The following is an 11,332-nucleotide window of genomic DNA, read 5'->3' on the forward strand; positions in this document are numbered from 1 at the left end:
TTTTTAGCATCTATTGAGAGTATCATATGGTTCTTGTTCTTTCTTTTATTAATGTATTGTATCACTTCGATTGATTTGTGGATGTTGAACCAACCTTGCAGCCCAGCAATAAATCCCACTTGGTTGTGGTGAATAATCCCTTTAATGTACTGTTGGATCTTACTGGTTGGTATTTTGGTGAGAATTTTCACATCTGTGTTCATCAAGGATATTGGTCTGTAATTCTCTTTTTTGATCAGGTCTTTGTCTGGTTTGGGGATCAAGGTAATGCTGGCCTCATTAAATGAGTTTGGAGGTTTTTCTTCCATCTCCATTTTTTTGAACAGTTGCAGGAGAATAGGAATTATTTCTTCTTTAAAATGTTTGGTAGAATTCCCCTGGGGAGACTTCTGGCCCTGGGCTCTTGTTTTTTGGGAGATTTTTGATGACTGCTTCAATTTCCTTACTGGTATATTCTGTTCAGGTTTTCTATTTCTTTCTGGTTCAGTTGTGGTAGTTTATATGTCTCTAGATAGCATTCATTTCTTCCAGATTATCAAACTTGCCGGTGTATAGTTGCTCATAATATGTTCTTATAATTGCTTGCATTTCTTTGATGTTGGTTGTTATCTCTCCTCTTTCATTCATTATTTTATTAATTTGTGTCCTTTCTCTTTTCTTTCCAATTCATTAATTCTTATGCTCAATTTCTATTCCTTGAAAATCTCCACTGAGCTAGGAGCACTAGAAGCTAAATATACAATGATGAACAGGGTGGCCAACTTATAATCTAATGAAAGAAGTCAAAATAAAAGAAGGAAGGAAATAAGATAGAGATTGCAATATTCAATAGATGTTATGAAGGAGGCAGAGTTTTATAGCATGGGAAAAGGAAATATGGGCTGGACTTACATTCAAATAATGGCCACTGAAGAGATGATATTTTAAACCAGATGCATACATATGACAGTGTCCTGCATACAGCTTAGGGAAGAGGGCTTCAGGCAGAGGTAGGAAAGACCTTGCGTGTGTGTGTGTGTGTGTGTGTTGAACATCATAAATCTTTTTTTTTTTAAGATTTTATTTAAATTCAAGTGAGTTAATATATAGTGTATCATTAGTTTCAGGGGAAGAACTTAGTGACTCATCAGTTGCATATAACACCAGTGCTCACTACATCAAATGTCCTCCTTAATGCTCATCACCCAGTTACCCTCTCCCCAACCCAACTCTCTTCCATCAGAGAGGGAGGTAAAATATAAGAGACTCCTAACTATAGGGAACAAACTAAGAGTTGCTGAGGAGCTTGTGTTTTAATAACTAAAAGAAGGCTGACGATGGCTAGAGCTTGGTTAGAAAGAGGAAGAGTACTGTGAGTGAGGTCAGAAAGATAAATAAGCTGAATTGTACAAAAATTTCTAGACCAGGGAACAGAATTCATACTTTATTTTATTTCCAGTATAAAGCTTTTAAAGGACTTTATGTTGCAAGAAGATATGAGTTGTTTTATGTTTTAGAAAACATCTAACTTCTGCTTGAAACAGTAGTGTAAAATTTAGACACAGAAACCTAAGTTAGAAGGCAACTCTAACAGTTTAGGTGAACTTTAGGCAAACTATATAGTTCATGGGCCTGCCACATATTTTTGTAACTGAAATTGTATTGAAATACAACCATTGGTGATTTGTAGGCACATTGGCTATGACTGGTTTCATGCTATAATGACAGTATTAAATAATTATGACAGAGATCACAGAGTCTGCAAAGCAAAATTATTTACCATCTAGTTCTTTAGGGAAGTAGGCCATCCTCTTGTCTAGATGAGAGATATGAGGTGGATGGAGAAAATATTAAATGGAGATTTAGAGATCCTGGAATATTATGAATACACTTTGTAGATACAACCTTCTCCCCATGCTGATGGGTTGTATTCAGGCAAAGAAAATTCAAGAATTACTCCTAGTTGTTTGAAGGAAACAATGGAGTGTATGCTAATACTGTGAGAGGCAAAAGACTGGAGAAGGAACATGTGTAGATGGTTGTAGAATTAAGAATTCTCTTTAAGACAGATAGAGATTGAAATGCCTGTGACATATCCCAGTGGAAGTATCAAGGAGGAAGTTGGAGTCTGAAACTCAGAAAACTGGTCTGTGTTGGAGCTCTTGTGTAAGTGACACCAGCATGAAGAATGACTTATGGAATCTACCTAGCAAGAGAGCTAGAAAGAAGTCATGTTCTAGAAAAGTGACTCGAGTACTTTAATATTTAGTGGTCTGCTGCCTGAGAGTATTTCTTCTCATGTTCAAGACACTTCCTTTTTTCTGGATTTTTTTTTTTTAAGATTTTATTTATTTATTTGACAGAGAGAGATCACAAGTAGGCAGAGAGACAGGCAGAGAGAGGGGGCGGGGGAAGCAGGCTCCCTGCTGAGCAGAGAGCCTGATGCGGGACTCAATCCCAGGACCCTGAGATCCTGACCTGAGCTGCAGGCAGCAGCTTAACCCACTGAGCCACCCAGGCACCCCTGGATTTCTGATCCTTGCTTCTCTCCGGGTTTTGGATGAGTACTTTATATTGATTTTCTTCCATTCTTATAACAGGCCTGCCAAACAAATGCTATTCTGCTATTACTCTTTGTACATATAAGGAAAACACAGTTCCAGAGAGTTTCACTGTCTTATTACATATCTTGCAAATAGTAGTTTTGGATTCCAAGGCCCATGCTCTTTCACTTTGCCACATTGCTTTCCAGAGAAAGCCTTTATGCCATATTTGGTGGAATGTGGCTAGAGAGTGCTATCAGCTATTACTTCCTCTTGCTGTTCACTCTGTCAGGAGTGAAATCTGCTTCACACCATATATAAAAACTTCACAAAACTGGCTCTTTTCAGAGACCTAGTCAAAGAGACTTCATATTGACTCTCCTGTGATTCTAATATTCTGCTAGAGCAATGATCATTAGCAGATAACAAATAACAATTTAAGCAAAAAAAAGACATGCATTCAAAAGATACTGACAGGCTCACACAATTTCCAGCAAGGCCGAAGAACCAGTCTCAAAACATACACATCAAGAAAAATGTCCAAAACCACATAGCAGAACCAGGCTGGTGCAGACAACACAAGCTTCCGCCAATGGTCATGGACACCACAGTTTGCATTAGTCCTACACACTTGTAATACTGGGCAGTGGATGCTTTCATGAGAACTGCTGCAGCTGAAACAAGATGTAGCCACCATCACTGCCACTGCCCATTGCTGGAGTTACCCTACCTCCTCTAGATGAGTCTCACCACAAATACTTTCTTCAGTAAGTGCTGAAACCTCTCAGGGGCTTCTGATAACACATCCTGAGACATCTATTTAAATGCAAGAAAAACCTCTCTGAAGAGACAAAGGAGGATTTTCTCTAGTTTTCATCATCTGCTGGTACCCAGCATTTTAATTACAAACACTAATTTTGTAGCAAGCCAAAAAAATTCATGTTTCTTGGCATGGGGGACAAGCTTTTTGGCCAGCCTTAGGTAGACAATTAATAGTATCATACTCAACAGATATTCACGTGCTTTTTTCAGGATTATTTTTCAGTTGGTAAGGTATTTGAATGGTGGGATCCTATACTAACCTCTGGCCAATTGTTAGCCAAGAACTTTAATATAACAGATGTCTCTAGGTCACTAATCTTAAATAAAGCAATTATCCAATGTTTATTCTAATATTTTCACAATCATTTAACATTTTGATGTCATTTGCCTTGTAAATAGCCAGCATTCATTTCATGTAGAGACAGTACAGGAACCTTAGCCATGAATTTTCCTTTGATATATTGTACTATCCACAGATCATTTAGCTTTCATCAGTTAAAAGCTATTTGGACTTAGTTGGTAGGGTCTTCTGAAAAAGATCCTCAAAGTAGGTGAGGTAACTGATTTTTACCAGACTACTCTTGTGATAATGTACTACGACCTTAGACAGGATAAAAATAATCCTATCAATGTCACTATTACTATAGCTCATGTTGGATTCCCATGTGATATAACTTTTATATGATCCATCCTATATTGTTATAATATCATAATTTAAAAATTAAAGTATGATTAATGTATACTTAGTTATACTAATTATATGAAATTTAGGTATAGAGTATAATGATTTAACAATTCTATACATTATTTTGTGCTCATCTAGATAAATATATTCTTAATCCTTTTAAAAATATGAAATACTTAATGTAATTTCATGTAATCTTTGCACAGGGGCCATGTTAATCTACTCTGTATATTTCTAAATTTAGTATATGTGCTGTTGAAGTGAGCACTACAATCTTGCAATTTAATCAAATAATTTTAGTCTCTCTGTAATGTACAGAGAGAAAAGCACCAGTTCTCAAACAACAAAGACCCATTCATTAACTTAACAATGCATTTATTTCACAGACATTATTGATCACCAACTGTATAATGGGCAAACCTATTGTCTTATAACATTAAGTAATAGGAAGTCAGATAGTAATCAGAAAAAAAGTCTTAGAAATTTTCCTTTCTTCTATCCTGTTTATTCTCTAACTGATAGAGGCTTATCAGTTAGAGAATAGAGTTTAGTACTTCAGAGTCTACTTTGTCCTTAACAGACTAAATTTCTATATTATTTTTATCCCTGTTTTATCCCTTCTCTCCTTCAGAGAGGCCTTTTCTTAGTTCCAAGCAGTACTCCTTTGGTGGGTAACTAAATTGCCTCATGGTGGTAGCAGAGATATACATGAGTATGCCACTGGGACCTTGGTTTTTCAAGGACTGAGGATATGTTAACTCTACTTAGGGAAGGAACCCTGGCTAGCCACAAAACCCAAATGTGGGTTTAATGTGGAAGGCATGATTTCAACATGCTGTCCTGAACACATCAGTGCTTATAACCAAGGTATGAGCTGAGTTTCCAGGAATGTTTTTGTAATCTTCTCCTTTTGTCCCCATTTTAAGCCCTGAATACCACTTCCCTATCTTGATTCTCCCAAATTTTAGCTATAGCGACCAAAAATTAAGGTGATGGGGGTGGTCACTCAGCATTCTCAGCTCACCTATATCTATACAGAAGACTTATTTAGTTTCAGCTAGCATTTGTTCTCATATTTTCTAAGTGAACTTAAATCTTCTAAAATCTTCTAGAATTTATTTCATTAATCCTCTCTCCATTGTCTTCAGAAATAGCTTTTCAGCATCAGAACATAAGAGATTTCTGTTTTCTCCTGTCCTTTGGTGGAGTTAACAGACATATCTCTTTTTCATTCATTTCATTTCATTTCTTTTTCCTTCCCTTTCCTTTTCTTTCTTCCCCATATTCCAAATATCTCTTCAATAGTCTTTAATAGTAAGGCCACAGACTCAGAGATATTCAAAATCTTTGGTCATTGAAAAACTTCCAGATGAGAACATTGTCAATAGATTTTCATCAATCTCTTTCTCTTTTAGCTGGTTATTTAGCTATATTTCCCTAGGATTGGACCCATCCAATCACTGGTCCTGAACTATAGCCCAAAACTGAACAGAACACTTCTCAAGTGAAGACATACAAATGGCTAACAGACACATGGAAAAATGTTCATCATCACTAGCCATCAGGGAGATTCAAATCAAAACCATATTGAGATACCACCTTACACCACTTAGAATGGCCAAAATTAACAAAACAAGAAACAACAAGTGTTGGAGAGGATGTGGAGAAAAGGGAACCCTCTTACACTGTTGGTGAGAATACAAGTTGGTGCAGTCACTTTGGAGAACAGTGTGGAGATTCCTTAAGAAATTAAAAATAGAGCTTCCCTATGACCCTGCCATTGCACTACTGGGTATTTACCCCAAAGATACAGATGTAGTGAAAAGAAGGGCCTTCTGTACCCCAATATTTATAACAGCAATGGCCACAGTCACCAAACTGTGGATGCCCTTCAATGGATGAATGGATAAGGAAAATGTGGTCCATATATACTATGAACCATAAGAAAGGGTGAATAACCAACTTTGCACCAACATGGATGGGACTGGAAGAGATTATACTGAGTGAAATAAGCCAAGCAGAGAGAATCAATTATCATATGGTTTCACTTATTTGTGGAGCATAACAAATAGCATGGAGGACAAGGGGAGATGGAGAGGAGAAGGGAGTTGGGGGAAATTGGAAGGGGAGGTGAACCATGAAAGACTGTGGACTCTGAAAAACAATCTGAGGGTTTTGGAGGGATGAGGGGTGGGAGGTTGGGTGAGCCTGGTGGTGGGTATTATGGAGGGCACATATTGCATGGAGCACTGGGTGTGGTGCATAAAAATGAATTCTGGAACACTGAAATTTTTAAAAAATAAATAAAAATTAAAAAAAAAACTAGGGCTTCTATGTACTGAAAAATTCCCTCTTTTTAATTTTTTTTTTAAACTTTGGTAACCATAAGTACTGATTTAGAGGTTAGTTCCTAAGGGATCCTCTTCCTTTGCCACCTTGGACAGTTCCCACAAACCCTAGGTGTCCCTCTCTTTCAGGTGCTATGTATTCATATAGAGGCTCTGATAAAGGAAGAGAAGTGGTTTAACAACTGCCCCATCATCTCTAGGTGGTCTTGTGGAGACCAGCAGACATAGAGAGGTCCAAAATGAACTCTTTAGTTTGTTTAGTTCATGTAACCCTTTAGTTCACAATCTGGCGGCCATGCAGAGGATGTTTCCATGAATTCTATCTAGGTATAGTGATGTCTGAGATGGTGAAATGTGTGATTCCTCTCTCCTTCTCTACATCTGAAGCATCACAGATGCCTAAAGCACACCATGTTTAAAACCCTAAAGGCTATCATGTTACGTGGGCTTTTAGCATATCAAATGTTATTAAGTTATGAAGTCTATTATTCTCTAGAAACGACTCATGAATTTACATTTCCACTTACCCCTAAACCATTTTCAAATGTTAGTTTCCAGGCAGGTAAGAAGCTGTCTCAGTTATCAAGATTGAGAAAAGGACTGACCAGAAATAATCTGCCCTTCTCACGTGTTTTGTGCTTGCCTCTGTGCCTCAGTGACTAGGCAAACACTCTACCTTGTATGAGGAGTTAAAGAGCATCAGAGACTTTTCCTCCTGCTTTATCAACAGGGCAGCCTTGTTTCGTTTCTTTATTTGTTCTCTTCTTATCACAGAAAGACTTGACAGGGGAATTGCTCCACTCAGCTGTCAGCCTGGACCAGACCTCATCCTGCTAAGCCCTAGACTGATGGCTGTTTTGCTTATGCCACAGTTAACCACCAAAACAGGGACTTGCATTGTTTTTCTTTCTGTATGGATGGACACACTTAGGGGGAGCCTTTCCAAGTCTACTTAACATCCATCTTCAGAGCAGATACCTTGCCCCAGGGTGCCACAGCAGATGTGATTTAAAACTCAAATTTTACAATAAAACATTTGTTTCATGTTCAACAATGAGACTACTTTGCTTCAATATTTTACTTAAGACTTATTTGCTACTGGCCAACTCATCAAATATTGAGCTTATGGAAAACCCCTGATACTTCATGACACAGGTAAGAATGAGCTGTCTGTTGATTTAGGAGTATGAGATGTTGGAGTGCCAACTAGGAGATTCCCAATAAAAACAATATTAATACCCAACTGTGCATTTCCGTTTCTGAGATAGTCATCTGTGAGAGAGTTTTCACCAACCTGGTTGCCTTCATCATGTTGATACTTGTGATGCAAATCTTAGTATTTAATGTTTTGGCAAATACTAAAATTGTGAATTGGCTCCAAATTGATTTGAGCATGCTTATGAATCATAGAAATCTCAAATGGTATGATTGGATGTAAGCTAATATTTGGATTTACCAACATATTAAAGGTATACATATTGGAGAAATGAGTAAGAGATAGAAATGACAGAGTAAATATAATTAAACATATCCTTACAGAGTTTTTTGATTTCTTTATTATTGTGATTGAATACAGAAATATAATTCTGTATTTACATAATGCTATAATACATCTCTCATTTCTCCAAACGCAGGGATTATAAAGAGATCTCTCACTTGGACTTTTCTTCATCATTTGATGACCATGTTCACTAAAGCTGGAGTTAGTGGCCTCTGGCAATGGTTGCTGACGTTGAATAAATTAGGTTTAACTATCCTTATGCTGCTAGGACACATGATACTGGTTAATAGCTGAAAAAATAACAGGATATGGTGTTACATGACGCACTAAATCCTCTGCTGAATCAGGCTTTTTGTTTTTCTCAACTACCTTCCTCTTTCATCTGACAGTTGATCTAATTATGCCTCACCTCTATTCATGAAAACTAAAGGTCTAGCTAGGTCAACACTAGAAATACTGCGACTGTTGTCAGTCCTGTTGCCATTTACTTCTTATTCTAAACAAGCATTTTAATAGGTAAGAAAGGCCTTACTTATCTAAATATTTGCTCCAGAGTAAGCCCAGTGTCTTGGCTCTTGATATCTTTTTTTTTTCTCTTTCTTTATTTCACCACTAGCCAGCCCCACTCTATCATGTAATAATAAACAATAGCTAATATTTTATGACAACTACTTTGTGCAAAGTACATTTTATGAATTATCTTAATTTAGTCCTACCAACAACAAACTCTTTTAACCCATTTATTACAAATTATTTATTTATTTTTTAAATTTATTTTCACTGTTCCAGAATTCATTGTTGATACACCACACCCGGTGCTCAATGGAATACATGCCCTCCTTAATACCCACCACCAGTCTCCCCCAACCTCCCACCACCCTCCTCTCCAAAACCCTCAGTTAGTTCCTCAGAGTCTGCAGTGTTCATCTTTTAGCCCATTTTTAGATAGGCATATAGAGGTTTAGAGAGGTTCTTTAGTGTTCATCTTTTAGCCCATTTTTAGATAGGCATATAGAGGTTAAGAGAGGTTGAATGACTTGGCTAAAGTCACATGGGAATGTGGTGGAACTGGAGTTCCAAATCAAGCCTTGTGACAGCAGAACCCATTCAAGTAACTGATGCCTGATAGTCTTCCTTGCCTCTCCCAAGGTCCCCTTTGCATATGCACAACTCTCAAGGAACTGGCATTCTATTGGAGGTGATAATTGATGAATTAAGGGAAAAAGGTGTGTGTGTGTGTGTGTGTGTGTATTATAAAGTGTGTTCTGAGGAAGACCCTAATGCAATGATATTTGAGCAAAAGCCTGAAATAAGTGGACAAACTTAAAGGCTTTAGGAGAAAAAAAAAAAAAAGTATTCCAGGCAGAGAGAACAGTAGGTGCTAAGGTCCCAAGGTAGGAGTTTGCTTTGTATATTTAAAAAAAAAAAACAAAAAAAAAAAAAAAAAAAAACAACAAGTGTATCTGAGCATTATTAGTAAGAAGTAGTTAGAGGTGGTAAGATTACAGGATTTGTGACTTGTAGGGTATAAAGAGAACTTCAGATCTTTTCTGAGTGGATGATGAATCCATTTGGAGGATTTTTAACAGAAGGGTGAAATAACCTCTCTCATTTTACAAAAGTATACCACGAGCAACGTGAAAAATAGGACACAAGGGAGTGAAAAAAGATGGGAAGAGATCAGTGTGAGATCTTTTACAGTAATTCAGTAATTCATTTATAGTGGGATCCTTAGAGCTACTGAGAAGTTTTTGGGTTTGGGGTATCCTGAAAGGTAGAGTTAATGGGACTTGAGGATGTACTGGATTCAAGATATGATATACATGATGCATGAAGAATGCCTCTGAGATTGGCCTAAGCAAAGTGGAAGCATGAAGTTGCGGTCATTGAGATAGGGAAATTCAAGATTAGATGGGGAATGGTTTGAGATTTAAAATTTTATTTGGGTCTTTTAATGTTAGAAATTCTTATTAGTTCATGCAAGTGAAAATTTAAAGTATTACACAGCTGGATATAGGAGTGTGTAGTTGAATAAGAGGTTTGGTTTGGATTATGTAAAGTTGGGAGTGATTATCATATGGATGGGATTTACAATCAGAGAATCAGGTGAAGCCATCTGTCTGTCCACCTCATCAGGCACCATCCACTTCCTTGCTCTCTGCATTGCAGATACTGTCCTTACTTTAAGCCCAAGTACACATCTATTTCCTCTTGTCCCCAGGTTTTGCATTTGCTCTATCTTCTAATGATTTATCCTCCCTTCTTCCACATAATGAACCTTACTCATCCTTTGACTTTGGCTCAATCATCATTTCTTTAGGTAAGGCTTCTCTGACTTTTCTGACTAAGTCAAAGTCCCTACCCCATTGGTACTAAGTTATGAAATAAGTTTAGGAAGTTATGAATAGCGGTTTTCTTTTGTTTTTTTTTTTTTTTTTTTAAGGAAATAGGGCAGAATGGAACAGAAAAATGTTGGTGTGAATTGCACATTATAAAGATAAGCATTATCTTGGGGGGCATGGCTGGCTCAGTGGGTTGGGCCTCTGCCTTCAGCTCAAGTCATGGTCTGGGGGTCCTGGGATGGAGCTCTGTGTCGGGCTCTCTACTCAGCGGGGAGCCTGCTTCCTCCTCTCTCTGCCTACCTCTCTGCCTACTTGTGATCTCTCTTTCTCTGTCAAATAAATTATAAGATCTTAAAAAAAAAAGATAAGCATTATCTTATAAACTTTTGTTTTTATGTGTATTAATAGGTTAATGTATTCTCTTTGTAATACTTTTACAATTACAATTTTTTTTTTGTCCAATTACTAGTTTATTGTTTGACTTTCTCATTAGGTTGAGAATCCAATCTGAGCAAAGGACTGTGTCTGCCTCCTAACCATTTTATCTATAGTCCCTGGTCAAATGACTAACCTCATCTAAGCACTCAAAGTATATTTATGGGAAGGAGGAAGGAAACAAGACAGATGTGGGAATTTGTATTTAGGGCAGGGTAAGCCTGTACCATTGCACTTCATAGTGTGGCCTTACTAGCTCTGCCAATGTCAATTCTGTGGTTTTGTTGACCTCATATTTGAAAACAACAAGGTTTCCCATAATGTTTATTTTGATAATGTTAATTAAGCAATAAAATGCCTTCATTTACAAGTGTTAAGTGAAATGATAAGCTCAGGAAATCTGATATTGCTCTAGGTTGCATTATTTCTTGAGAGGAGCTTTAGAAATTCAAGCCTTCCTGAGAACCACAGTAGGGAAATCTTTTTTTTTTTTTTTTTTTTCTTCTGAAAATTTATGGACAATTTAGAGATGATATCACAACAAATGAGTTAGTATCTCATCACTGCTTAAGAGCACTTTTTATTCCCTTAAGAGATGACTGTTTCCTTCTTAAACTTCTGATTCACTTGTTCCTATAGCACACATAGCACCTTCTTATATAGTAAGCTTTTCTCAA

The 11,332-nt window shown here is 37.1% G+C and overlaps 1 non-coding gene across 1 annotated transcript; it reads right to left on the reverse strand.

Moving 5' to 3' along the window:
* Positions 1 to 4,190: 4,190 nt before the first annotated feature.
* Positions 4,191 to 4,297, reverse strand: LOC131822895 (U6 spliceosomal RNA). The gene has a single exon (XR_009350377.1). It is a non-coding gene; the product is annotated as a U6 spliceosomal RNA (small nuclear RNA).
* Between the last annotated feature and the right edge of the window lie 7,035 nt (positions 4,298 to 11,332).

The sequence above is a fragment of the Mustela lutreola genome, chromosome 1 (genome assembly GCF_030435805.1).
Source record: "Mustela lutreola isolate mMusLut2 chromosome 1, mMusLut2.pri, whole genome shotgun sequence".
Classification (NCBI taxonomy): Eukaryota; Metazoa; Chordata; class Mammalia; order Carnivora; family Mustelidae; genus Mustela; species Mustela lutreola.